Source organism: Pipistrellus hanaki (assembly GCF_964339955.1).
Source record: "Pipistrellus hanaki genome assembly, chromosome: 3".
NCBI lineage: Eukaryota > Metazoa > Chordata > Mammalia > Chiroptera > Vespertilionidae > Pipistrellus > Pipistrellus hanaki.
In genome coordinates this window covers 82294034-82322007 of record NC_140505.1, presented here as the reverse complement: position 1 = coordinate 82322007, position 27974 = coordinate 82294034, and the positions used below count along the sequence as shown (strand labels likewise).

The following is a 27974-nucleotide window of genomic DNA, read 5'->3' as shown; positions in this document are numbered from 1 at the left end:
GACACAGAAGGAAGGTAGGGGAGGGTGGAGGTAAGGGGGAGAAATCAACCAAAGGACTTGTATGCATGCATATATAAGCCTAACCAATGGACACAGATAACAGGGGGTGAGGGCATGAGTGGGGGGCGAGTGGGGGAGATAGGGGAATAAGGACACATATGTAATACCTTAATCAATAAAGAAAGTTTAAAAAAAAAATGAGAGAGACATCAATTGGTTGCCTTACGCATGTGTCCCAACCTGGGTCTGGGCCTGGGATTGAGCCTGGGATTGAGCCTGTAACTGAGGGATGTACTCTAAACTTGGAATCAAACCCAGGACCCTTCTGTTCAAGGACCAACACTCTCATCACTGAGAAAACCAGCCAGGGCAGTTTGAAACTTTTGATAACTAGCAGAAGTACTAATTTTTTTTTTTTTTTAAAATGTAGCAGATGTGGAGATTGTTCCATTTTAAAGCTTTATGCATTAGGTTAAAGATTTGTAACAGGATAGTACTGTACCTTCATTTCTGAAGTCACAGCTCATTGCTCTGTGCCTGACACAAAGTAAGTTTTCAGTAAATATTTGTGGAACTGGAGTTGAATAAAGCATACACTTATAGAATACCTTTTTTATTGCACAATCTTTTTCAATGATTTTATATAATTTTTATCTCTTTTAAAATTTTTTATTTTATTTAAAGTATTACACATAGTAGTACATATAAATCCTTTTTCCCCATTGACCTTCTCCAGCCTCTCCTACCCCCTGTTGCATGCCCTCATCCCACCACCCCCATTTGACAATTATTAAGCTTTATAATTATAAAGTGATGTTCTTAATACTTTGAGTACCAATAACATTTTTCATTTTACTATCATTTTACCAAAAACTATAGTTTTTCTTTAAAAGCTGATTATCAGGCTGCGCCACATTTTAAAAGATGTTTTGATAATATTCAGCCTCATGGAATAGAGCAGAGTTAGCAAGTTATGGTATTTTACTTCTCTCTTAGGTTTCCTTGCCTATAAAATAAAAACAATAGGATAATATTAAGTTTAAAATTATTTTTAACTTAAAGACTTTATATGTCTATATAGTAATGATCTTTTTCACTCATATTTTCTGAGATTCACTTCTTTAGCAAGGCACACTTTTTTTTTTTTTGTTAGGGTTGGAAAAATAAAAACAAAATATAATTTACCATGAGTGAGAATTTGTGCCAATCCTATCTCTCATGGTTATCTGTACTCCAAGGCTGGAATTCTCTCCCATAGTCCATTGCAGACATTTTAACTGAGTTGGGTGAGGCAGCTGCACTGTGGTCTGGAGCTAGGCTAGAGGGCAAAGCTGGAGCTGAAGACTGAGAGCACTCTGACAGAGTGCCTACTGATGGTCTGTCTTACACTAACCTCCTTGGCATAGAGCTACAAAGAATCATTTTAAATACTCCAAATAATTATTATATACATGGTTGTGAATAAAACCATCAGATTAATGGTTGAAATCATGGGGTTTAGAATCAGGTGGATCTCCCATGTAACCAGGGAATTACCTATGCCCTAGAGCAGAGTGAAGCAGAAAGACAATCACATCTCTCATTACCCCAGCACTATGACTGCCAAATAGAAAGGGTTCAGAAATGTTAATTGTAGTTAATGCTATTTCATTTCATTTGTAGCTTGTAAGAATACCAGGGAAAAAATGCATTTGTCCTCTCAGTGGCATGAAGTAGGATGGAAATGGGGCAGTAAGGGGTTGGAACAAAGGAATAAATAACAATTTATTTATCAATATTAGAGATAAATAAATAACAATTTATAGATCTTAGAGAAAGTTATAACTGAGGTATTATCTCTGCATCTGAAGGTCATTGGATTTTTATGTGTTTTTATTTTTATTACTTGTGCCTGGGAGACAATAATTCTCATAAACATTAATCATGCACATTCAGCTATGTTGAATCAGAAAATAATGAAGGACAGGGCCTATAGTCAATACAAGGGTCTTTCATAAACTTTATTCTTAAACAGAGGATTACTGTACTAATTCCACTAGAATTTAATGTTTCTTTCCTTAGAAAAGTGCAGTGTATCTTTTCTGGCTGAAATATCCCTGAATGTGCTGCCAAATATTTTATACAATAAACCGTGATGTAGAAATCTATCAATGGTACTAAAATTCTGCAGAGGAGGAATGAGGTGGCCAGTGTAAGAAAGTACCAACTCATCTGAACTTAGACTCTTTAACCATTGACTTAAAGAAGTTAGAGCTTTTTTAAGTCCAAAATACTCCATGTTCACTCTTTCCTTATAATTTGTGACACACAGAAGAGAAAAAGTCTGTGCATCTTTGCGTGTGTGTGTGTGTGTGTGTGTGTGTGTGTACATGCACCTATGTGTAAAGACTATAAGTAGGATATAAAAGAGAAAAACTGGAAGGAGTGACATTATCAAAGATTGATGTTAAAAGGAATACTGAGTCAATGTTATTCTAGGCAGTACATACAAATTTCAACTTAGAAACTGGCAAGTTGGTTATATTTTTTAGATGAGCAAACTGCATACTTTTAAAATGATGGAAGAATATTTCAACATGAATTTTTTAACAAGTCTTTTTTATTTATTTTAAGAAATGCCAGGCTCAACCCTCAACCAGACAGAGCTGAGCCACCACTGATTGATACTTGGCCAACACTTTCTCAAGGAACCAGGACACTGTCTGCTGAGCCAATTGCACTTTCGGGAAGAGATTGTGTGTGTGTGTGTGTGTGTGTGTGTGTGTATGGGCACGTGTGAAATGATATGGCATAAACAATGGATCTACTTGGTTTTCTGCCTGGAGTCACTTTACCAACCCTCTCTGAAAGCAACTGGGCATCTGCAACCAGTGAGCCCTCACAAAACAAGAGATAATTATTTGACATTGTAAAGACTGAATGACTCAGGAGTCAGAAACTTGGGTTTCAAATTGACCTGGGCAATTTACTGACAACTCCTCTCTTTCATTTTTCCACTTGTAAAATTTAATTTACCCTGCTAAATTTAAGAATATCTTGAGAGAATAAATTCTCAAGTCATGTCTATGAATCCTTCCTGGCCAGAGTTTGTTGAAACAAGGGTCATCAAGGGCAGCCAATCTCTACGTTAGCCAAACCTGTTAGTATATCTTCCTCAAAAATATAAAAGGAGAACTTAGAACCTGGGTGAGGTTTGGAGCTTTGAGACTTGGAAGTGATATTGAGTCAAGGTTCCAGAAAGCAGAAAAGCCAGTTTGCAAAAAGAGAGAGAAACAAGGCTAAAATATAGAGAGAAGCAGGGGTGAGTAACTGTTGGTCCCCAGAGAAGATGCTGGTTACTGTCTCTATTCCAGTTCCTCATTCCAGGCCTTTATGAATCTTGGGTCCTCTTCCTGCCTTTGGTCTCCAAATGATAACTTCATATCCTTCTGATAATTTTTTCTTTTTTAGCATATACTAGTTGGAGTGAGTCTCTGTATCTTGGAACCAAATGATGATATCCTATGCCTGAAATAATATAATCTGAGTTACCTGTCTCAGAAAAGCTATCAATGGCATTGACATATGAGGATTCTCTATAAGGCATTTTAAAGACAAGCAAATTTCTTTAAAATCTCTCTGAAAAAAACACACACTAGTTTCCTGCTTATCCCTGGACATCCTTGTATATCAAAGTTGAGTCCACTCAACCTGCACCTGAGCAGAACTTTATAGAGGCCAGATTCAGCCATTAGTGAAATATTAGTTTTTATTAGTGCATTGAACAATAACCAATCTCAGACTACTCCACAGCTAAGATGGGTTAGACTCCTTGACAGCACACAATGGATTTGTTCATATATAGGTAGGACTTGTCTTCTCTAATCCTATGTGCCTGCTCCATGTAGCAAGTGAAATGTAATTCACAGCTCAGGTGGCCAATCCAAAATAATGCTCTTAAGAGCATCAAATGGGCCAGAAGAATTTTTAACTGAGACCAGGAGCATTGCACTATCACCATCCAGCCTTCACTGGAGGTGTGAGAAGCTTAGTTGTTTCTGTTCACATAGAATTTGGGTGAATCATGAACATTTCTATCAGTCTGAGGCTGAAAGTGAAACCCTATTCAACCATCAAGATTTGTTCAACTGAAGGCTAGTTATGGTGGGAAGAAAAGCATAGCATTTACTCATAACTAGTCCCAGACCTGTAGGTGGAGAGCTTTCCTTTCTGATACCTGGCTCATCACATCATCAAAGAGTATTTCTCTCTTTCATAGAAGAAGTACCCATGTACTGTTTTTGAAAAGATTACTAGATGAAGAGCTAAAATACTGGTCCTAACACCAGCTATGAATTCTTGAGCAGAGTATTGGCTTTTCTGAGCCTTGATTTCCTTATCTTTAAAGTGTCAATGTTAGATTACATAGCCTCCAAGTTTCCTTCAATGTCTAAAAATGAATGACCTTTTTCCTAACAGTAGAAACTCTTTGAAGTAGGAACCATATTTTCAACTCCTGTGGCTTTTGTCACTGATCCCTTGACAATGAATGACTTTCCTAAATGTGTGTAAATGTCTTATGAAAACTGAAGAATCAGTCAGTCTCCCTCTCAAATGCACACAGACTTCAGCACTCAAACCACAAATCAGCTCAACAGTAAAGGCCCCCTTTCTGCTAATGACTATTACAAAGAGAGATTATGATCAAAATAATGTTCCATCCTGTAACTGCTCAAGAGAGATGAACCTTCCAAATTCTGTTGTCTGAAGATTCTGACAACTACTCATATTTCCAACACAGAAATGGGCTTAGTAGGAAAAGTATATTTTAACTCTGCTTCAGTGGAACTTACGGGTAAACCTAGGGGATTCACCTTGCCACTTTCCCCCACGGCTCTAGCGGAGAATATCCTGACAGCAGAGCATACTCACACCATAAAGCAGCCATGGAGATGACAGATCACTTCCCTGGCCTCCCTGCCTGTTCTCCTGTGACTCCTGTCTATTAGTGGGACAGAAGGACCTCCTCCATCTAGCAAGAAGAGGGCACTCTTGTGAGAAAAGTGCCAAGGAATGTGCCACCTTCAAAAATGTCACCAACTCCCTTGTGAAACAATAAGAGGGGATATTTATGTAACATCCAGGTGTTTTGATTATAACACCTGGTGCATATGATTTTTTTTTTCTAGTGCACATCTATGTCCATAGCAGCATTGTTTACAATAGCTAAAATCTGGAAACAGCCCAAGTGCCCATCAGTAAATGACAGAATAAAAAAGCAGTGGTACATTTACACAATGAAATACTATATGTCTGTAAAAAAAGAAAGGATCGCTTACCTTTTGAGACAGCATGGATAGGCCTGGAGGCTATTAAGCTAAGAGAAATAAGTCAGTCAGAGGACAACAAATATAACATGATCTCAGTTATACATGAAATCTAATGAACAAAATAAACTGATGAACAAAGTAGGTTGTGACACAAAAGCATGAAACAAATTATTGAATCTCAGAGGGAAGAGGGGTGGGATGGAGTGGAAAGAGATTAAACAAAGCAATGCATACTCCATGTACAGACAATAGTGAGGTGAGGCCTGGGGTGGATTGGGGACTGGGTGGATGGGGGAAATGGAGGTCATCTCTATAATAGTCTCAATAATAAAAAAAGAGAAAAAAGTAGTCTAAAGTCTTGAGTTTTCTATCAAATATTTATAAACTGAGATCCAACAGAAGGAATTTAATTCATATCAAGAGTAGTCCATGGTGTCTTTTCTGGAAGAAATATCAGTTGAGTTGAAATGACACAGTCTGTTTGAGCCAAGTCCAAGTATTTTAGAACATGTTTCCTTCACTAGTTTTGAAAGTCCAAAATAGTGGATCTAAAAAAAAAATGCCTGAAGGTTTTTTCTCTGAATGGAATTTTCCATCTTATTCTTGTTATTGTTTTTACCAAGTGCCATTCCTTTCTGTTATTTCTCTCCATGCCCATGCATCTTCTCCAGTAACCTAAGTTTTATTTTGATGAAACATGTTGGCCATGCTCAGAGTCAGAGGAAACAAGTACCTAGTCTTCAAAGTTTAAAAATATGTTTGCATATGTAAAAGACTGTTTTCTTTTTCAAAATCTCTCAGAGAGAAAAAAATTACACCATTTGAGGATCTTCTTGTTGGGAACAATTTGAATTATGGATTTTATTGTGTGTTTTTTTATTCTCAGGGGGGCAAAGTGGGCACTCTGCTCCTCAGTCATGTAATTAAGGTCACCCGGTTTTTGTTCCTTGCTCCAAGGTTTCTGGACTGGAAAAGAAGTTGGTGGCTATTGGAAGCCGCCCATTGACTTCACTAGCAGAGAGGTGTGGACAAGGAACCTGGAAGGCTGGTCAACCTTGAAGCTCTGAAAGGTCGGAGCCAACCACCCATCCTTTAGTTGAGACAATGGTAGCTAAAGCAACTTTTGTCTTTTAGTTTTATGTAAATCTTTGCTGATTGACTATTATTGGAATTGCCTGCCTAAAGGCTATGGGTGTATCCCATAGTCTTAATAAAAGGGATGGCAAGACCAGAGCGGGGTGGAGTTCTTCCCCTTGAGTTGGGCTCCTGCCCGGCCCCCAATATTTCCAACTTAATATCTTCTAGTCTCTGTCATTTGCAAGCAGCCTCCTCCAGAACCTGAACCCTGCACCTGTACCCTGAACATGGGACACTCGCAATTGGTACTCAACCTGGGGCACTTGCAGGTGGCCTATACAGGTGGTTAAAATATGGCAATTTGATAATATATTGTACCTATAGAAGAACTTCAAAGAATACTGTCTGTTTAGTTCTGGATAAAACTTCATGTAAGTAGCATTGGAGATGTCAAAATTCAAAGAAATATTAAATCACATGGAACATTAGTATCAGAGCTAATAATAGAATTCAGGTCTTCTAACTACCAGCTCTACCTGCTATAATAACATGATTCAAGGGCTCCACCTGAAAACAAGATTCAAAACAACAACAACAACAACAAATCTCCTTTATCACTTGCTGACAAAGACAAAGTCTAAGAAATGCTTCTTAGCTGAACAGATGTTCAAAATACTTTCTAACTCTCTCATGAACTAGGGCCACTGTAACCTTAAGGAAATATCATACTTAGTAGATGTATTAGGAGGTTTTGTTCACACTAAAACCTAGAGGGGACAGTGGTAGATGGTCAGTTCCCTTCTTTAAGGCATCATAATAGCTGAATTGTTATGTGCTGATGGGACCCATTTCCCTGGCTGTGGCTACTGTCCCAGAAAGTAAATGGTCTGCTTCTCAAAAGACTCAGAATAAAGGAGGGACAGTAAATATAAAAGGCAATGCTATAAAAGTGGTCCCCTAGGGTGCAGATAATACGGGCACTATGTATTTGCAGAGAATTTACAAACAATGACAAAATCAATTATAAGTCTGTCAGCTTTTTAATATCTCCATGTGCTGGCAATTCAAAACAATGTCCATGAGTAAAGCATGACTTCTTGAAAAAGACATATTTTTCATCTGTACTCTAATGTTTAGAATAATTGCTTAAGTTATTGTTGATTTTACATGCAAAAATATCCATGTAACCTTCAAATTAGTATGTTTTATTTATATATATTTTTATGTATTTTGCCATGTCCATTGTGGCTAGAGAGTGGTTCTGTTCCTGAGTATGGGCGGCTAGGGATTGAGAAAATGAAAGAGACAGACACAGAAATAGAGGAAAAAGTTGGGAACAGGTGAGACAGCTGTCCTTTGATGGAGAGACAGTGACCCAGAGCTGATTCAGAGCATTTATTTTATAAAGCAAAATACCAGGACATTTTACTAAAGCCCAAGTCAAAGGAGATTATGTGCATTCTTGTGGCTTCTTTGTAATCGTCACTTCTGGGTGGGCCTGGATAATCGTGTTTGTTCCTGGTGCTTGGCTGGATTTAGATAATAAAACCCACCACTCTGGCACCTGAGCTGAAGGTCAGGCTGACAACACACCGGCCTCTGGCAAGGTATGTTTCCAGGGCGGGGCTCTGCCGGGCACCACTGGATTCAGATGACAATCAGCTCAGGGGCCTTTCCCAGGAGCTCTCTACAATTCTACATAGATGTTAATATAGGGTACTCAAATTCACAGCTGGCCCCCACTCATACTGACTGACCTGCACATTTTTCTTTCAAAAATTTGTTGCTAACAGTTTGGAATTATTCAATCTTGTTTCAGCAACAGCCCTTGTCTTCATTTCCCACCAGACAAAACATTCTTGTCATTAAACAGTAGATTAAAAATAAACAGCAATGAAACAATGATAGTTCATTAGTCAGCTCAGGCTGATGTAACAAAATAGCACAGATTAGGTGCCTTAAACACAGAAATTAATTTTCTCACAGTTTTGGAGGTTGAAAGTACAATATCAAAGTGCCAGAAAGATTTGTGTGTGTGTGTGTGTGTGTGTGTGTGTGTGTGTAGCCTCTTTCTTCTAATTGTAGACAGTCACCTTGTTGCTATGTACTCAGATGGTCTTTCCTATGTGTTCACGTGCACCCTTACAACCTCATTTAACCGTAATTACTTCTGTAAAGTATCTATCTTCAAATATAATTACATTGGGGGCAACAGCTTCAAGATATAAACTTGGGGGTAAGGAGGACACAATTCAGTCCATAACAGATAGCAAATGTAAAGAAAAAAACACAGAAGTTCAGTCATTTCAATTCTGTCCGTCATTCATTGCGACTATGCAGTAATTTCATTTGTGTTTAAAATTTTAAACAGAGAAATAGAGTATAAATTGCAAAGCACATTGTTTGGTAAAGGCAAATTTTAGTTTATCCTGAAATATTTTACTTCTTTGGAATAAAATTTATAATTTTTCATCAATTATTACTTATATAATTATTATCTATTTGTTATTAAGTTGAACTGCATTGTTCATTATTGCAGCAAACATGTGGATATGTTTTTTAAAAATAAATTGATTAAAAAGTTTTAATCCTTTACTTGTGTACTTTCTCATGCTGTTAACTTTTATTTTAACTTTTGACTGGCCTGATTATATACACAATTGGAAAGAAAATAAAATATAATATTTGCTATGTTTCTTTATTAGATACTTTTATGTTTTTGTTTCATTATTATAGTTGAAAATAAGTTTGTCATTGGATATCAAATACCCATGAAAAGCCACTAAGCGAGGTTTTTGGTCATGACTATAAGGGGGCATGGAAAGAAGCTAAGCAAATCATTCTCTTGAGAACCTGAGGCCTTAAATTAACCAAATTAAGTTTTCTCTGCATAAATGTGGCTGGGAACTTTCCTAATAATGCAGAACTGTGGAAAGTGAATAAATAGATCCATCTGCCTCCATTTGGGCTCACTCTCAGTTGCTCCTGCTTGGGCCCTGTCTGCCTCATCAAAGGCATGGAACACATATGTATTGATACCCCAGCCCACAAATCTGAGTCATAGTCACTCCAGCAGTCATTCATTGGCCATCCCTTGTGCCTAGAGCATGTGTCCACAACAAACACTGCTCTCTGGAAGATGAACCTCAAAAACAGTCAGTAAGGACCTCAGAAATGGGCTCGAGGCTGTTTGGGGTAGAAGGATATGTTCTGGGGGACCACATACATGGATCTTGGTGAAAAAGACTTCAAATGGGCATGTGCCCATGGTCCTGTGGACTCTTCACCCTGCAGGCTATGTAGAGTGCCAGGATAGCTAACCAGGCTGTCCAGATTGAAGGGAGGCAGTACTGTGGGCAGCAATGTCTGCTGGTGCATGGGACTCAGCTCTGAAATGTGGCCATGCAAGATGTATTTTGCAAAACTATCCTCACTAGCTCTTTGGTTGCTCCATACATCATGGACCTTAGGTATCAGGTCTTTACTCAGGATTCCTTGAACTGCCTTAAAAAGCCATGGAAAGTCTTTCTGCCTTTTGAACCTCCATCTAAGAATGATAAGTTAATATCTTATTTCTGGGCCTTAAGACAACTGGTTGAGAATTCTATAGACCAAAGTCAAACTTTTCCACACTTTCCTAATAATTAAATATAACATTTTTCCTCTTTATGATATTATATCAAAAGTACTTGATAATAAACAAAGAAGACTTTTTAAGTACACTTGATTCAATATATCTACATCTATATTTGCATTGATATATATTTACATATGAATTCACTTTTTAATGTATGTGCATGTGTGTACTTATGCATGTGTGTGTGTGCATGTGTGTGTGCACGCATGCATGCACCTGTGTTTGTATCTTTGACTCCCAGAAGTTTCATTGAGAATGATTTGTTTTGAATTCTGATGTCTGTTCTGGGTGAGACTTTTTTTTATTTTTCTCTTAAAGGTGTCAGCAGAAGCTGTGAAAAGGCACAGATCAGAGAATATACTATCCCTTCAGGGACTTCTTGGAGGTTCACACTTCATGTGCCAGACTCCCTTGTTTTAGGATAAGTATTTGACATGCTTTGTTACCTGATTAAACCTGCATGTGTTTTGTTCTTATTACTGTCGGAGCACTATGCTGTGAAATGAAAATTACTGGCAATTGCCTGCCAAATGCAGTGATTCAGAGAATTGTGAATTAGGATTCTTTAATTACAGAGATCTGCATCTGATAGGTTAATTGCACAAAGCAAAGTTAATCTCATGCTCTTTATTTTCAAATGAATTCTACTGAATTGCAGATCATTTAAAAGGTCTTATTGATCCTCTTAATAAACAAGAAACAAGAAACAAAATTCTTCATTAAGACATAATCTCATTTCACTTGGGGTGGAGAATGAAAGAGAAAATTATGTTTTTATGAAACAGTACAGAAATACTAGTGATTCTTATGGGACATTTCTTCCATAGTACTTATATTGGTATTATTATTCTGTACTATTATCATTAAATTTAATTTGAACATATTAGCCTCACAGCATTAGATGAATTTTAGAATAAGTAAAAACAAGGGGATTTATTGCAAAGGAAAACTGTTATAAACTCACATTGTTTTTAATATCTTTGTTTGACATTTATATTTTAAAGAAAGTGCTATATATTGTCTAATTTTTTTACTTACAGACTATTTTGTTATAGTTTATAGAAGTTAAATAAAAACAACAGAAACAATTTAGTGCTACACAATCTATAAAGGCAGCTTCTTTAAAAAATTTGACCTGATGAGTCACAGCCTGAGGTGCTATTTAATTAATTAATTAATTTATTTATTTATTTAATTTTATTTTTTTAAATAAATTTTTATTGTTCATATTATTACAAATGTTCCTTTTTTATCCCCCTCCCACCATTGCTCTCCTCCACCAGGTTCCCACCCAACCCTCTGCCCTTTCCCCACTCCCCATTGTCCTCATCCATAGGTGCACAGTTTATGTTCAGTCTCTTCCCACATCCCACTCTCCCCTTTTCCCCAAGAATCGTCAGTTCACTCCCCTTCCATACCTCTGATTCTATTATATTCAACAGTTATTATTGTTCATCAGATTTTTTTTTTAATTTCCTTGGTTTTTAGATTCACTTGTTGATAGTTACGTATTTGTTGTTCATAATTTTTATCTTTATTTACTTTCTCTTCTGAAAGAACCCCCTTCAGCAATTCATATAATTCTGGTTTGGTGTTGATTAACTCCTTTAGCTTTTTTTTATTAGTGAAGCTCTTTATCTGACCTTCGATTCTGAGTGATACCTTTGCTGGATAGATTATCTTTGGCTGTAGGTTCTTACTATTCATCACCTTGAATATTTCTTGCCATTCCCTTCTGGCCTGCATGGTTTCTGTTGAGAAGTCAGCTGACAATCGTATAGGTGCTCCTTTATAGGTAACTACCTTCTTTGCTCTTGCTGCTTTTAATATTCTCTCTTTGTCTTTTGCTCTTGGAATTTTAATTATGAGGTGTCTTGGTGTGGTCCTCTTTGGATTCCTTTTGTTTGGAGTTCTGTGTGCTTCCTGGACTTGTAAGTCTAATTCTTTCACCAGGTGGGGGAAGTTTTCTGTCACTATTTCTTTCAGTATGTTTTCGATATCTTGCTCTCTCTCATCTTCTGGGACCCCCATAATTCTGATGTTGGTTCGCTTGAAGTTGTCCCAGAGGTTTCTTACATTATCTTCAATTTTCTGGATTCTCTTGCCTTCTAGCTTCTGCGGAGGAGTGTCTTCTGTCTCTTTATGTTCCAAATCTTTAACTTGATTCTTGAGATCTTCCATTCTGTTTTTAGGACTCTGTATAATATTTTTTATTTCAGACAATGTATTCTTTATTTCTTGTTGATCCCTTATCATTTCTTGTTGATTCCTTATTAATTCTAGTTGATCCCTTTTCATATCCTCATAGGTCTTATCCATTTCTTCTAGGAAATTCTTGAAAAACCTTATAAGTGTAGATTTGAACTCTATATCCAGTCGCTTTTAGTCCTCCATTTCTTTCATTTGTGATCTATTTCGTCTCAGCATTTTCGCAGCTTTCCTGAGTTGGTAGCCTTAAAAGTCTCTGTGTTCTGCTTAGATGGGGCGGGGTTTCAGGGTGGAGCCTACAGCCTTGGCTTCCGTCAGCCCCGCCCTATGCGGGTCCTTCAGTACTCGCTGCCAGCACCTCTGAGAGAAAGTTGCCCTCGATTTTTGCCTGCTGCCAAACAGTCTATGCTCTCCCGCAATGAGCCCGGTATTGGAGTTCAGTTCAGTTGGTAGTGGGATTGGAAGTGGCGTTCAGAGCAGTCTGGAGCCCCTGTCTCCTTCCCGTCAGGGCAATCCCACGGCACAGCCAACCGTCCCTTCTCTGTGCGCAATGTGCATGTTTCCGGGACCTCCTTTCACTGCTCCCCCGGGGTTCCGGCTCGCAGCCCAGCTCCCTCTGTGTGAGCCTGGGTCCCTGGGGTCTGGCCTAGAACTGGGGTTCAGAGCAGTCGGAAGTGGGGCCCAGCACAGTCGGAGCGTTTATCTCCTTCCCACTAGGGAACGCCAACACCAGCCAGGCACTCAGCCGCCCCACCCTTCCTCTCCAGCTTCGTCCTCTCCGGCTCCGTCCTCTCCGCACACGCAGCGTGTCTCCGTACCTTAGGCTTTTACAGCTCCTCCGTGCTTCCTTCTGGTTTTCTCCTTGCTTCTCGTTGTAGAATTTCCAGTCAGTAGACTTTCCTGTAGTTCTGGGTAATGTCCATTTTATATTTTAGTTGTATTTTATTGAAATTGTTGTGTGCGGCTGCAGCTAGGTGTTTACCTGTCAGCCATCTTGGGACGACCTATTTATTTATTTTAATTGAATTTATTGGGATGACTTTGGTTAATAAAGTTTTACACGTTTCAGGTATACAATTCTACAACACACCATTTGTACATTGTATTGTGTGTTTACCACCCCAAGTCAAGTCAGTTTCCATCACCATTTAAGCCCCCTTTATCTTCTTCTACCACCACTACCCAATTTCCCTTGGAAATCACCACACTGTTGTATATGTCCATAAGACTTTTTTTCTTTGCTTAATCCCTTCACATTGCTTACTCAGCTCTCAAAACCCTCTCCTCTGACAGCTGTCAGTCTGTCCTTTGTATTCATGAGTCTCTATTCACTGCTAATTTATTTTGTTAATTATATTCCACATATAAGTGAAATCATATGGTACTTGTATTTCTCTAACTAGTTTATTTCACTTAGCATAATGCTCTCTAGGTCCACCCATGTTGCTGTAAAAGATAAGATTTTCTTTCTTTTTCTTTTTTCTTTTTTTATAGCTCAATTGTATTCCATTGTGTAAATGTATCACAGCTTTTGTAAGCACTAATCTAGTGATAGAAAATTGAGCTGCTTCCAAATCTTAGTTATTGCAAATAATGCTACAATGAACATAGGGATGTATATATCCTTTGAGTTAATATTTCAAGTTTCTTCAGATATATTCCTAGAAGTGGAATTGCTGGGTCATAAGGCAGTTCCATTTTTAATTTTTTGAAGTAGCTCCATACTGCTTTTCCACCAACAGTGCACAGGGTACCCTGTTCTTCATATCCTCCACAACACTTGCTATTTGTTGATTTATTGATGATAGCCATTCTAAAAAGTGTAAGGTGATTTCTCATTGTAGTTTTAATTTGCATTTCTCTAATGATTAGTGACAATAAATATCCTTTCAAATGCTATTAGTCACATGCATATCCTCTCTGGAGAAGTATCTATTCAGATCCTTTGTCCATTTCTTAAATAAAATTGTTTATTTATATATTTTTTGGTGTTGAATTTTATAAGTTTCTTAAGAATTTTGGATGCTGAGCCTTTATCAGATGTATCAACAAATATGTTCTACTATTCAGTTGAATATCTTTTCATTTTGTTGGTTTCCTTTGCTGTGTAGAAACTTTTTAATTTTATGTAGTCCCATTTGTATATTTATTCTTTTGTTTCCCTTGCTCAAAGTGATATATCAGAAATAATATTGTTCATAGCACTACAGGCTTACCTAAAAAAATAAAATAAAACAAACAAACAAACAAAAAACTTGTAATAAATTATCTAATCCTACAACTTAAAGAATTAGAAAGAGAGCAACAAGAAAAACCAAGAGTACATAGAAAGAAGGAAATAATAAAGATCAGACTGTAAATACCCATATTTTCTGGCATATAAGACAACCTTTGAAATGAAAAAAAGTCAACCGAAAATCGGGGGCAAAAGACCAAAACTGCACAATAATTACCTGCAGATCTGTTCGGCAAAGTAAGTCTTTTCTTTGAAGTGGGGGGTAGTCTTATACAGCGAATATAGGCCTAAACCTATGTTTTAACTGTAAAATTAGGGGGTCGTCTTATATGCCAGAAAATACGGTAAATGACATAGAAGCAAAAAATTAAAATTAAAATTAAAATTAAAATTAAAAAAGATCAATAGAACCAAGAGCTGATTCTTTGAAAGGATAAACAATATTGATGACCCTCTTGCCAGACTCATCAGGAAACAAAGAGAGAGGACCCAAATAAACAAAATCAGAAATGAAAGAGGTGAAGTAACAACTGACCCCAAAGACGTACAAAGGATCATTAAAAAATACTATGAACAACTCTATTCCAATATACTGGAAAACCTTGACCAAATGAGCATATTACTAGAAAAATGCAATCTTCTAAAACTCAATAAGAAAGAATTAGAAAACCTGATTGGACCATAACTACCGGTGAAGTTAAAGCAGTAATAAATTAAAAAAAAAAAAAAATCCCAGCAAATAAAAGAATTTGGAATAGATTTGGATGGTTTTGCAAGGGAGTTTTACCAAATATTTATTGATGATAGCCAATGAATATTTATTGATGAATAGTTTGAGGAGGATAATACTTATCCTCCTCAAACTATTCAAAAAAATTCAAGAGGAAAGAAGTTTTCTAAAATCTTTCTACCCTGTTCCCCCAAAAATAAGACAGTGTCTTATATTAATTTTTGCTCCCAAAGATGCGATTAGTCACATGCATATCTTCTCTGGAGAAGTATCTATTCGGACCCTTTGTCCATTTCTTTTTTTTTTTTTTTTTTTTTTTTTAATATATTTTATTGATTTTGTACAGAGAGAAAGGGAGAGAGATAGAGAGTTAGAAACATCGATGAGAGAGAGTCATCGATCAGCTGCCTCTTGCACACCCCCTACTGGGGATATGCCTGCAACCAAGGTACATGCCCTTGACCGGAATTGAACCCGGGATCTTTCAGTCCTCAAGCCGACGCTCTATCCATTGAGCCAAACCGGTTTTGGCCTTTGTCCATTTCTTAATAAAATTGTTTATTTATATATTTTTGTGGTGTTGAATTTTATAAGTTTCTTAAGAATTTTGGATGCTGAGCCTTTATCAGATGTATTAGCAAATATGTTCTACTATTCAGTTGAATATCTTTTCATTTTGTTGATGGTTTCCTTTGCTGTGCACATTTATTGTTAAATGAAAATAAAGGAAATTTATTACCTGTATACGGTACGGTAGTACGGTAGTTGTCAACACAAACCAGACAAACTGTGAATCATATAGTATCAAGAATTTACTCATTTATTCAATGATTATCATGTCATCATCTTCTGGAACATCATCATAACAATCCAATTCCTGAATTTCCTGGTGAATTTCTTGTGACTCCATTTCTTTCAGAATCAGTGGACCAAATCTCTCATGTTTAGCAATAGCACTGTTTTGAAATGAGTACTTCTTGTCAAGGTAGCCTGCTCACAGTGCATTAGCAATGCAACTGTCAGTGATTTTCTCCCATGAATTCTTCACCCAAGTTACAACTTCTTGCAGTTTAGGTTTCACAAAGTTTCCACACTGATTTCTCTCCATTCTATTTTCAATGTAGTCATTAATTTCCATGCACAAATTGTCTTTGAATGGCTTCTTTATTGCAATATCAAGAGTCTGGAGATAGGCCATCATTCCTGCGGTAATCATTATCTGAGATCTATTTTTTTTTTCGTGAAGAAATGTCTTCATGTCTTTAGCGTGGTGAGTGTTGGCTGAATCCCAGACTAGCAGACCAGCACTCACCACCTTCGCCAAGTCCCATCCGCTTTAATCCTCCTGTTCTTCTACAGGCATTTGCGAAAGTATCCTCTTCTCTCCAGACCTCCGCTCCGCCTCCACACAGCAGTGAAGTCAGAACTCTGAGTAATGTCACTGGTTGCTAGACGCCAGTCGGGGAGGCCCTAGCGACCAGTTTATGGTAAATTAATTTTCATTCTGAGACAGAGCCTAGGGGGGTGCCTTATTTTTGGGGGGATGCCTTATATTTAACTCAGAAGGAAGCCTGTAAGTAGGTCTTATTTTCAGAGGATGTTTTATTTTTGGGAAACACGGTATGAGGACAGTGTTACCTTCATCCTAAAATCAAATAAAGCCACTGCAAAGAAAGAGCATTACAGGAAATATCCCTGGTGAACATAGATGCTAAAATCCTCAACAAAATTCTAGCAAATCAGATTCAGCTTTACATCAGGAAGATCATACACCATGACCAAGTGGGATTTGTTCCAGGTATGCAAGGATAGTACAATATCTGCAAATCATTAAATGTGATACATCAAAAGAGCATACAATGGACTCAAGACACTGTGTTCAACAAATGATGTTGGGAAAATTGGACAGATACTTGTGAAAAATGAAACTAAACTGCCAACTTACACCTTACACAAGCATAAACTAAAAATGGATAAAATACTTAAATATAAGTCATGAAACCATAAAAATCCTAGAAGAAAACATAAGCAGCAAAATCTGAGACATCTATTGTGGCAATATGTTTATGGCTACATCTCCTAGGGCAAGGGAAACAAAAGAGAAAATAAGCAAATGGGACTACATCAAAACAAAAAGCTTCTGCACAGCAAAAGAAATCATTGACAAAATGAAAAGACAACCCAATGTATGGGAGAACATATTTGACAATTATTCCAAAATATAAGGAACCCACACAACTTAAAAAAAGCAAGATAAATAATCCAATTAAAAATAGGCAAAGTCCTAAATAGGCACTTCTCCAAAGTGGGCATACAGATGGACAAGAGACATATAAAAAAATTTTTTTTAAAGTCACTAATCATCAGAGAGATGCAAATTAAAATGACAATGAGTTATCACCTCACACCTGTCAGAATGACAACTATCAACAAATCAACAAATGACAAGTGTGGAAAGGGTGTGGAGAAAAGGGTACCCTAGTACACTGCTGGTGGGAATGCAGACTGGTGCAACCATTATTGAAAATAGTATAAAGTTTCCTCAAAAAATTAAGCATGGAACTTCTATTTGACCCAGTGATCTCACTTCTAGGAATATATCTTAAGAAAACTAAAACACCAATCAGAAAGAATGTAAGCACCCCTATGTTCATAGAACAATTTATAATAGTTGAGACCTAAAAATATTGTAGCTCAAGTGCACATCGGTAAATGAGTGGATAAAAAACTGTGGTACATTTACACCATGGAAAACTATGTTACCATATACAGCAGTGAAAAAGAAAGAACGCTTACCCTTTGAGACAGCCTGGAGGGACCTGGAGCATATTATTCTAAATGAAATAAGCCAGTCAAAGATAAGTATCACATGCTTGCATGAGGGGGGTTGAGGTGGCTAGAAGGGGTCAGTGGGGAAAAAGAGGACATATATATTACTGTCAACAATAAATAATTAATTTTTTAAGGAGTTATGTAATACATACAATGATAAGTATTTAAAAAGTAGTAATATGGAATGCTTTTGAGACTTTCCATATAAACAATTAACAATTCCTAATAGCTAAAGTTTGAGTATTATAAACATCTATATGTTCAATATACTCTACATGTAAACATAAATATATATACACACACATAAAGTATTGACATAGATAGAAACTCGCTGATTCTCTGATAAATAAATGTATCTTTCTCTACTAATTCTTAAGCAGTCTAATATTAGAATTTTCCTTTCTAAATAGCCATATTTGGATTCAGAATAAGTCTTTCTTTTCACTTCTTATTTAATCAACATTGGCACCAAATCCCCTTCTGTCAGCTTGATATTCAGTTTGAGTCTGACCTAAATCTACTCAAGCAATGAACTTACTCCCCATGGACAGTCAAAAGCAGTTAGAAGGAAGGAGAAAAACATGGAAAGAGAAGAGAGATGTCAAGTATTTCTTGTACTGGGCAGCATTATGGCATCGACCTAATAATTTTAGGTACTTTGGTGACATTTCATGAATTGTTAAATATTTTTCTCATTTCATACTGCTCTTGACTCCACTAATTTCTTCCCCAGCTATGCAGAGCAAGCTTTTCAGAGAGAATGAGGTCTAGAAAAGTGCTTTTTTCATCACCTTGTGTGTTTGTTACCAATGCCCTTCCAAGCACTATATTGTTTGGTGGTACTTGTGAACCGGATTGCTGATGTCTGCTGAGTCCACCCTCTGGGTGTGTTGTTTGTGGAGCTAATTGTGTAGTACTCTTGTGTGGTCTGAAGCCGGCCACCAGGTGTGTTAGTTCTAGGGTCTCTTGGGAGGAGTCTCTGGTGCAGGCCAACATCAGTTGTTGTGGTTAGGAGTTACAAAGTGATCTACAATTGGTAACTGCCTGTGCTGTGCTGGGCTGGGCTTAGAGGCACACTGGAAAGGCTATGCTGTGAACTGAGGCCAGCTGCCACTACTGCCAAGCTTGGGGTCACTTAGCAAGAAGTACAGGGCATGCAGAGGCCAGATGCTGCTATTCGACCTTCGTGAAACTCTGAGATTTTAATAAAGTCTGTAGTATGCACACAGGCTGGCATCTTCTGAAGCAGCCGCTGACAGAGGTTCAGGCTGCTGAGCAAGTTGGGTGGGACAGAGTGTCAGGGAATCACCAGGGCCAGGTGAAGGGACATTAGCCAGGTTGATGGAGACTCCATTTTGTTGCCCATTTGCACCTGCCAGTTGTGTATGGGGAGGTCTCAACAAAGGAACAATGACACCTGCTGAGAGGACTGCTGAGGGCAGCCCCTCCAACCCTTGCCCTGAAGCCAGACAGTTCAGTTTTTCCCTGCATATCCCTGGCACTTTTTGAACTGCTGCCCCTTCCCTGGAGCTGAGGATGAGTGCTGTGTCTGTGTATGAAACCCACAGGAGGAACATCTCACACTCCAGCGACCCCTCTCTCACCCAGACTGAGTCCCTGCTGATTTTCACAGCCAGCTATTATTGGGCTCCTCTTCCTGGCACTGGGGCCCCTCCTCCCTCAATGGGGACCTTCACAGCAGAGATATTCCTCCCTATTCTTAACCACCACGTGTGGGCGTGGGGCCAGCCCATTTAGATTCTCCTCCCCTCCTAACAGTGTCATCATGTCTTTTTCTGTGTATCCTTAATTACAGGAGTTCTCTTTAGTGAGGTTTTAGATAGTTCTTAAGGGTTGTTCTATACTTCAGTTGTACTTTTGATACAGTTGTGGGAGAAGCAGGTACAGTATTTACCTACACTGCCATTTTGACTAGAAGTTTTTGATACAGATATATTTTAGACTACCTCAAGGATAGGTATCTTACATTGGATTGTAAATTATCAATTCCAGAAGGAATCATAAAGCTTTGCTCATGACAGACATGCTCCCAAGAACAAGCTGGAATTACAACTAAAATACAGAAAAGCTTCCTAAATAATCAACAGAAAACTCCCAGGAGAGAACCCGAGGACAGATAAAGTGGAGGCCACACAGAGACTGGTAGGAGGGGCAGAGGTGTGAAAGGGCTGGTTGGGCACCCACAAAAAAGCAACTGAAGTCCCAGAGCGATATCTCAGCTCTAAGAGGCACCACTGAAAACTCTGGGATCTAATCTCCAAGCTTGGCTCCCCAGCAAAAAGCACCAAATCTAAGGATAATATCTAGCTGTGAAAAGCAGTGGGGTGCTGTCTGCCCGGGAGTGGCAGTTGAAAATTCCGGCACCCTCTGGAAGAGATAATGCACAAAAATTCTCTGTGGAGCCACACACCTTGTGTTCTAGAACAGGGAGGGTGAAGTGGATTGGAGCTGTGAGAGCAGAGCCCAGGACTTAGGACTCAGAGGGATAAAACTAGGAAGGCAGACACAAGTTTCCTGGGCTAGGTCATTCCTTCAAGCAATGGAATAACATTTGCCTTGCCTAGGGGGAAGATAGTCCACACACTCTATTGGAAAACACCTTGCCCTGAGGTCACTTAAAGGATTAAAGGTAACAATTAGCCTCCAGGCAGAAGTAACTATTATACCCTACCCTGTTGAAAAAACTCTGTTAAATGTGACCTAAGGATGATTGCCTGGCAGCAATTAAAGTTGGAATCCTATTAGTCTGTAGACAGAGGCAGTCTCTGGAGGTTTTGAGTTTTTGCCTGATCCAATTTGTCAGAAACAGCCTTTAACACTGTCCTGAACTAGAGATTGAGAGGTGTAGATGATCTATCTAAAATATAGTCACAAACCCAAACAGACAACCAAAATAAGGAGACAAAGAAATAACTAGAGAATTCTCCAGAAGAAGCAATAAATGAATCAGAGATAAGAAGTTTATCTGGCCCTGACCGGTTTGGCACAGTGGATAGAGCATTGGATTGTGGACTGAGGGGTCTCAGGTTTGATTCCAGACAAAGGCATGTACCTTGGTTGCAGGCACATCCCCGGTGGGGCATGTGCAGGAGGGCAGGAGGTAGCTGATCAATGTTTCTCTCTCATTGATGTTTCTAGCTCTCTACCCTTTCCCTTCCTCTCTGTAAAAAATAAATTATATATATATATATATATATATATATATATATATATGCACAGTGGTGCCTCACACAACGAACTTAATTCGTTCCAGGAGCAAGTTTGTTATGCGAAAAGTTCGTTATGTGAAACGCGTTTTCCCATAACAATACATGTTAAAAAAAATAATTCGTTCTGTAGCATAAAATATGCTAAGATGACATAAAAAAAGATAATTTTTTTGTTATTATTTTTATTTAGATACATCTAAAAACATAATTTTTTTTTAAAAAAAACACACATTTTTTTAATTTTAAGACAGACTAAGTAGAGTCTACCGAATCTTGCACATCTTCATCCATTTTCTGCTTTTTGGCCGATGGTTTCATGAAAAACCTGTCCAAAGTCGTTTGTTTTTCTCTTTTCTCCAACATCTGCCGGAAATAACGGACAAGAGTATCAGAGTAAAGATCGTTGATCCTGTTTGCTTCAGCTGAATCCGGATAGTGGGCATTGGTAAACTCCTGAACTGCTTTCCATTTGACCAGGATGTTCTTGATGTCAGCAGTTGGGATTGGTTGATTGTTTGATTGTTGCTCCTCGTTATCAGATGACGCTTCCCTTTGAGCATTGTCCTGTTGCTGGACCAGAAGTGCTTTGTGTCCTGGCAATTTCTTCTCCTCTTTTGTAATGAAGGTTCTGCTCGGCATTCTTTTCCAGAAAAGACCCGTTTCATCGGCATTGAACACTTGTTGTGGGCAGTATCCTTCATCCTTAATACATTTTTGAAAGTTAATAGAGAACTTTTCTGCTTCTTTCTTGTCAGCACTGCCAGCCTCACCATGCATAGTAACGCTGTGGATTCCACACCTTTTCTTAAATCTAAAAAACCACCCCCTGCTGGCTTTGAATTCTTCTTCATTATCTTGATTGCTGCTACTTCCAGGGACGTTTTTCTTTAGATCGTCATAAATTCTCTTGGCTTTGTGACAGATAATATCTTGGGTTGTTACGTCACCTTTCACCTGCCTGTCCTTAATCCAAATCGCTAATAGCCTCTCCATTTCCTCGTGGATTGAAGACCTATGTTTTTCATGAAATAGTTTTGATACTCCTTTGGCTACTTTGGCTGATTTGATTGCATCCTTATTTGTCAAAATGGTGAAAATGGTGGTCTTGCTGAGGCCAAACGCTTTGACGAGGTCACACTGTTTTACCCCACATTCACTCCTTCTAATTATTTCCTGTTTCATTTCAACAGAAATCACCTTCCTGCTTTTTTTAGAAGCCATGATATAAAAAAAATATTGAGTTTAACTTAAAAGGACGACTGCCGTGATACGTGCATGATTTAATTCGTAATGAAGAACGATTGCCGCGATACGTGCTTAAGTTAAGCGCAGTGACTAACGACTGCCTGCAGTGCCTGCGCAGAAGGATGCAATACATCGGCAGCGATCGTGGAAGCTCGGGCGAAGCAGTCGTGGAAGCTCGGGCAAAGCGGTCGTGGAAGCTCGGGCGACTTCGTTGTGTGAAACGAAGTTCATTGTATGAATCATGAAATGAAGTTCGTTGTGTGCAGCGTTCGCTGTGCGAGGCGTTCTTTATGCGAGGCACCACTATATATATATACACATACCGTATTTTTCGGACCATAAGACGCACTTTTTTCCCCCCAGAAGTGGGGGGAAAAAGTCCCTGCGTCTTATGGTCCAAATATAGCCTACACATATACTTTAAAAAAAAAAGTTTTTTTACTTGCCCGGCTATGTGTGGTCTCTGTGTGCTTGCCCAGCTCTAAAATGGTTCTAAATGCTGCTGTTTACTTTACAGGGTTGATTACATGTGTTTATGACTGTGATGTTGGGTTTTAATGCACATAAAATATTTTAGGACACTATTTGTTTCAGAATCTTTTTTTCTTCATTCCCCTTCTCTAAAAACTGGTGCGTCTTATGGTCCGGTGCATCTTATGGTCCGAAAAATACAGTATATAATTTATCTGAACCAGAGTTCAGAGTGATGATGGTAAAAATGCTCAATAGTATGAAAAAAATATAGTAACTATATATAAAAAAAAAAAGAACAGCCTGAGATAAAGAATGGTATAACACAAATAAAGAACTCTTTAGAAGGAAAACACAGCAGATTAGGGGAAGCTGAGGATCAAATCAGTGAATTAGAAGACAGAGTTGAAAATATCACTCAATCAGGGAACAAAACAACAACAGCAAAAACAATTAAAAAACAGGAGGACAGCTTAAGGGAGCTGTAGGACAATGTAAAATTAACAGTATTAGAATAGCAGCTGTGCCAGAAGAGGCAGGAGGGGAGAAAAGAATAGAGAATGTGTCAGAAGGAATAATGGCACAAAACTTCCTAACCTGGTAAAGGAAAAGGAGAATAAATGTGAACAATAGAGAGCAGTTTGTTAAAGTATTCTGTAAAAAGGAAACAGCCACTCAGTTCTAATAATGTGTTAGCTTGATGGTCTATGAAGTCAATGTTGCCAGGTTTTAGAATTTTTAAAAGCTAGAATGTGGATGTTTATGAGAAAATTTCCAGTCTTGAATCACTGTATATATCATACAGAATATTACTAAGTGTTAAATGTGACCTCCCATCAGTCAACAATTGCAACTCCTACATGAAGCAATAATCCATGACAACTTCTGAAGACAAGGAGTTCTCAGGAATTGAAAAGGAGTTCTCAGGTTAGAATGTTCAAAGACACATAGTGGAACTCATTTCAATTTTTAATTTGGAAACTATAACTTTAATATCTAGTTCATATTTTGGACATCCTTAGAAGTTAGTAGTAGTCCACAAGGCTGGGAAAGAGAGAAGAAACAGGCCTAAATAGTAAAGGGTGAAAAAATATTGAGCTACACAGTATATTTATTTTAGGGAATAAGGAATGTTAAAAACTGCCTCAATATTTTTCAGCTCTTCTTACATCTCCTTTTCTTTTATTTGCTCATATTTCTCAAAATTTAAATGCTTTGACTGTGTTAAGAAATTATACCTGAGTCATCCTCGGAGATTTGGTCTATGATGAGGGGACCACATCCATTAGACAATTACTACTCCTTTCTAAAAGTTTTCATAAAACCTGCTTTGCAGCCTGAAATTCTTCCAGCTCCCTCACCAACAGCTGACATTATCAACTTTCCTAAAACACACATACACACCATTCTTGTGAGAAAACACACAGTTCAGCACTGGTGTTAGAAGCAAAGTGAACTTATCAAGCAACAAAGTGACTGGCAGGGAGAGAGATGAGTCTAAGGAAAGGTTCATCCCCATTTTTCCCACCCCATTACAGAGCCCAGGGCACTTAAGGTCTACCACACTTCCATGTGAGGACAGAAACATCTCTCTATATAAAAAGCCAGCAACCAGAATGCCATAACGACTGGGGGTGGGGCTGGCCTGCCAACCTCCCATGGCCCCTCCCCACAGTCGTCCCTGCTGCCTGGCAAACTCCTGCAGCCCCTCCCCCTGGCTGGCCCTGTTCTTGATGGGCCTCCACCACCCCACTGGCCTGTGGCTCCTCCCCCAGCCAACTTCACCCCCATTACCCCTCCCACAACAATCCAACAATCGGGGGGGTGGAGCTGGCCGGCCAACTTCCCACAGACCCTCTCCCAGCCACTGAGCCCAGATCAGACCCCCACCTCATTGTGGGGTGGGGCCATCCAGAAAACCACCCACAGACCCTACCCATGGCTGGCTCCACCCCCAATCCATCCTTCCCACCCCAATTGGGGGCAGGGCCTGTGGCCAATCGCCTGTGGCCCCTCCCCCCAGCCATTCCGGCTCCTAATGTGGGGGCTGAGGAAGGGTTTAAAGGCAGTTGGAGGTGAGATCAGGCCTGAAGGGGAGGGCAGTGAGGGCAATCAGGCAGGCAGGCAGGTGAGTGGTTAGGAGCCAGTTGTCCCAAATTGGAGAGGGATATCCAACAGCCTGTTTAGATCTAATCCAGCAGTCAGACAGTCCTTATGGGGTCCCCGATTGGAGAGGGTGCAGGCTGGGCTGAGGGACACCCCCCTCACGACCCTGTACATGAGTTTCATGCACTGGGCATCTAGTAGAATAATAATGTCACTGCCTTTGCTAGTGTCAAACCTAAATTTATTAAGCAGCCCTTGGAACAGTAGCAGGACACCACTATCTTCAGATGCCATCTGACATTGAGTGGTGGGAATAACAGCAAAAAACTCCCTGTCTACCCACCCAAATCAGATAATCATACTCACTGCAAAACATCCAAGCATGAAGCACTGGAAACCTTTTAAGGGGTCCTTTATCATGTCCTGCCTTTTCCAGAACTAGACTAATTTGCTCCTATTTCAGCTGACTTCAGTACAGAGAGCAGGCGAAGGAAAAAAAAAGAAAATGAATTGTCAGCATTATTGAAAAGATTCATGATTAGTCACACTCACTCACAGGCCAGGTCCTTGCCAGACACCACACCACTCATTAGCAGACCTGAGAACTGGCTTGCCTCCCACAGCTAAGCAACATCTCGGGGCCTGGCAGGCCTCGGGGGACCCACAATGCCCTGTGTTCTCCCACACCCTGTGATGAGAAAGGCTAGTTGGGGCAGGTCTAGGTGAAACTGGATCCCCAGGTGCCAAATGAATCTGTTTGTTTTATGCTCTATCTTGTTTAAAATGTAATTATTCAGGAGCTCAGCTGGTGTGAAATCAAGGTAACTACTTTTCATGTTACACTGAAACAGTTACCTGTCTGGGGCCACCATTTCCTCCCCAGGCTCCCTTTTGAGGACCCAAGAGCTGGGCATGTCTGTGGTTTGGCAGCCTCGATCCTCTTACCTTCAGCCACAGCTTGAGCTCTGCTCTTCCTGGAACTGGAAATGTTTCTTTTCCTTGTCAGAGAAATACCAGCAATTATAACTTAAATGTGTAGTGTTGGCTATCAGAAGGCTCAGGGCATTAAGACTAATCTAACTCATTGGCAGCAGACAGGGTGGACAGCAGGAATTAACTTACTAGCAATTCTCTCAGCAATGGGGAACCTGAGGCTGAGAGGCTAAGGTAATTGCTTAAAAGTAAAACAAAGAAGAGCCAGTTCCATACTTTTCTATTCACTTTCACTCCATGTGCTTGAGCTACAATCCTATACGAGAAGATGCCATTTCTAGTTAGAACAGTAAACCCCCCTTTATTAAAAAAAAATGTCATTCTCAGAGTCACAACTCCATGAAAGCTCAATCAAAATGAATCAAACAGTTCAGCCAGTGTTGCTCAGTGGTTGAATGTCATCCTATGAAACAGGAGGTTATGATTCTATTCCCTGTCAGAGCAAGTGTCCTGGGTTTTGGGGTCAATCCCAAAAGTAGGGACCTGCAGGAGGCAGCTGATCAATAATTCTCTTTCATCATTGATGCTTCTATTTATCTCTCTCCCTCTACCGTCCTTGTTTTTATTTTTAAATATATATATATGTTTAAAAATTAACCAAATAGGCCTGACTTCTGTTAGTCAGGGGATGTGAAAGCAGTGGGTGTGGGGCTATTACTTACAAGTGATCACAATGGGCATCAAACCAGGTGAGTCATTATCTCATAGGCCAGAGTAATGAGCCACGGTGTGCTCTGGGAGAGAGGAAATAGCTGTCACCAGCTCAATGTAGAGGCGTGGCATCCCACCCCCACCAAAGTCAGTAGATAGCCTCATTCTAGAGCCTGTGTTACTTTGCATACACATCCATACATGTTAGCTTAGCTTTATGGTACCTTCAAAAAGTGACCCTGGCCTAGAAGAAATTCAAGTGGTTAAAAGCCATCATTAACAATGTAAGTATGACTCAAACCATTCACACTCCATTTCTTCAGGCTTCTTGGAGTTGTTGCCATGATGACCCGGGCACCTGTAATGAAACCTTGGGGAAATCACCATATTTCTAGAGTTTTCAAAACTCCCTGCAAACCTTCTAGTCAGTATTTTGCCTGAAGGATGTTGGCAAACTCAAAAGGACATTTGCCATCATGGATGCTCTGCACTGTGCATTCCCCTTCCTTTCAAAAAGGTGAGAAGGGGGTGGTGGGCCAGGGGTCCTGCAGAGGGAGGGGAAGACTGCCCCTTCCCGGTGGGAGTTCTCCAGTCTCTCCCATTTGCTATGCTCCTGAGTATAAAGAGTTAGCACCTAAGACAAGGAATAAAGTTAAAGGAATACCTCACTTGATCCCCTAAAAAAACAAAACAAAAAACTTACATAGGAGTTGCCAAAGTCTCCTACAGGATCCCCACCCCCATGAGATTGGCTTTTCCGGCAGTATGAGTGTTCGTGACTGTGGCAGCCAAGTTAAGCCTGACTTGTGTGCACTAAAAATATGTAACAGTCTACTTCTGACAGTGTGCATATATGCACACCAAGGAAAATATATTGTATTTCACCTCATTTTTTCATTATTGGTTTTTAGAAGGGAAGTGAAAATAATAGGCAATTATACTTGCACTTTTCCCAGGCACCATTTTAAGTGTGTGGACTCTGTCACCCCTCCTCACAACCCTTAAGGAAATATTTTCTTCATTATACATGAGGGAGATGATACACAGAGAATTCACATTCACAGCTAAGAAGTGGCAGAGCTGGGCTTTGAACCCAGAGCCAGTGTGTTTAACTACTATGCTGATTAAGAAATGATGGTATGATTCTATGTGGACCCTGATTCTTATGCATCCTGAGTTTTGGGAGTACTTCTCTCTCTTCAGTGACATATATGCAGAGAGAGAGATAAAGAAGATTTGGGAAAATGAC

The 27974-nt window shown here is 39.2% G+C and overlaps 1 long non-coding RNA gene across 1 annotated transcript; it reads right to left on the bottom strand.

Annotated features, from left to right (window-relative positions):
• Window positions 1-800: 800 nt before the first annotated feature.
• On the bottom strand, window positions 801-26633 carry LOC311620250. The gene is made up of 5 exons (XR_014794654.1): window positions 25448-26633; window positions 17994-18093; window positions 5319-5356; window positions 3340-3507; window positions 801-1006 (listed from the first exon to the last, which is right to left on the bottom strand). It is a non-coding gene; the product is annotated as an uncharacterized lncRNA (long non-coding RNA).
• Between the last annotated feature and the right edge of the window lie 1341 nt (window positions 26634-27974).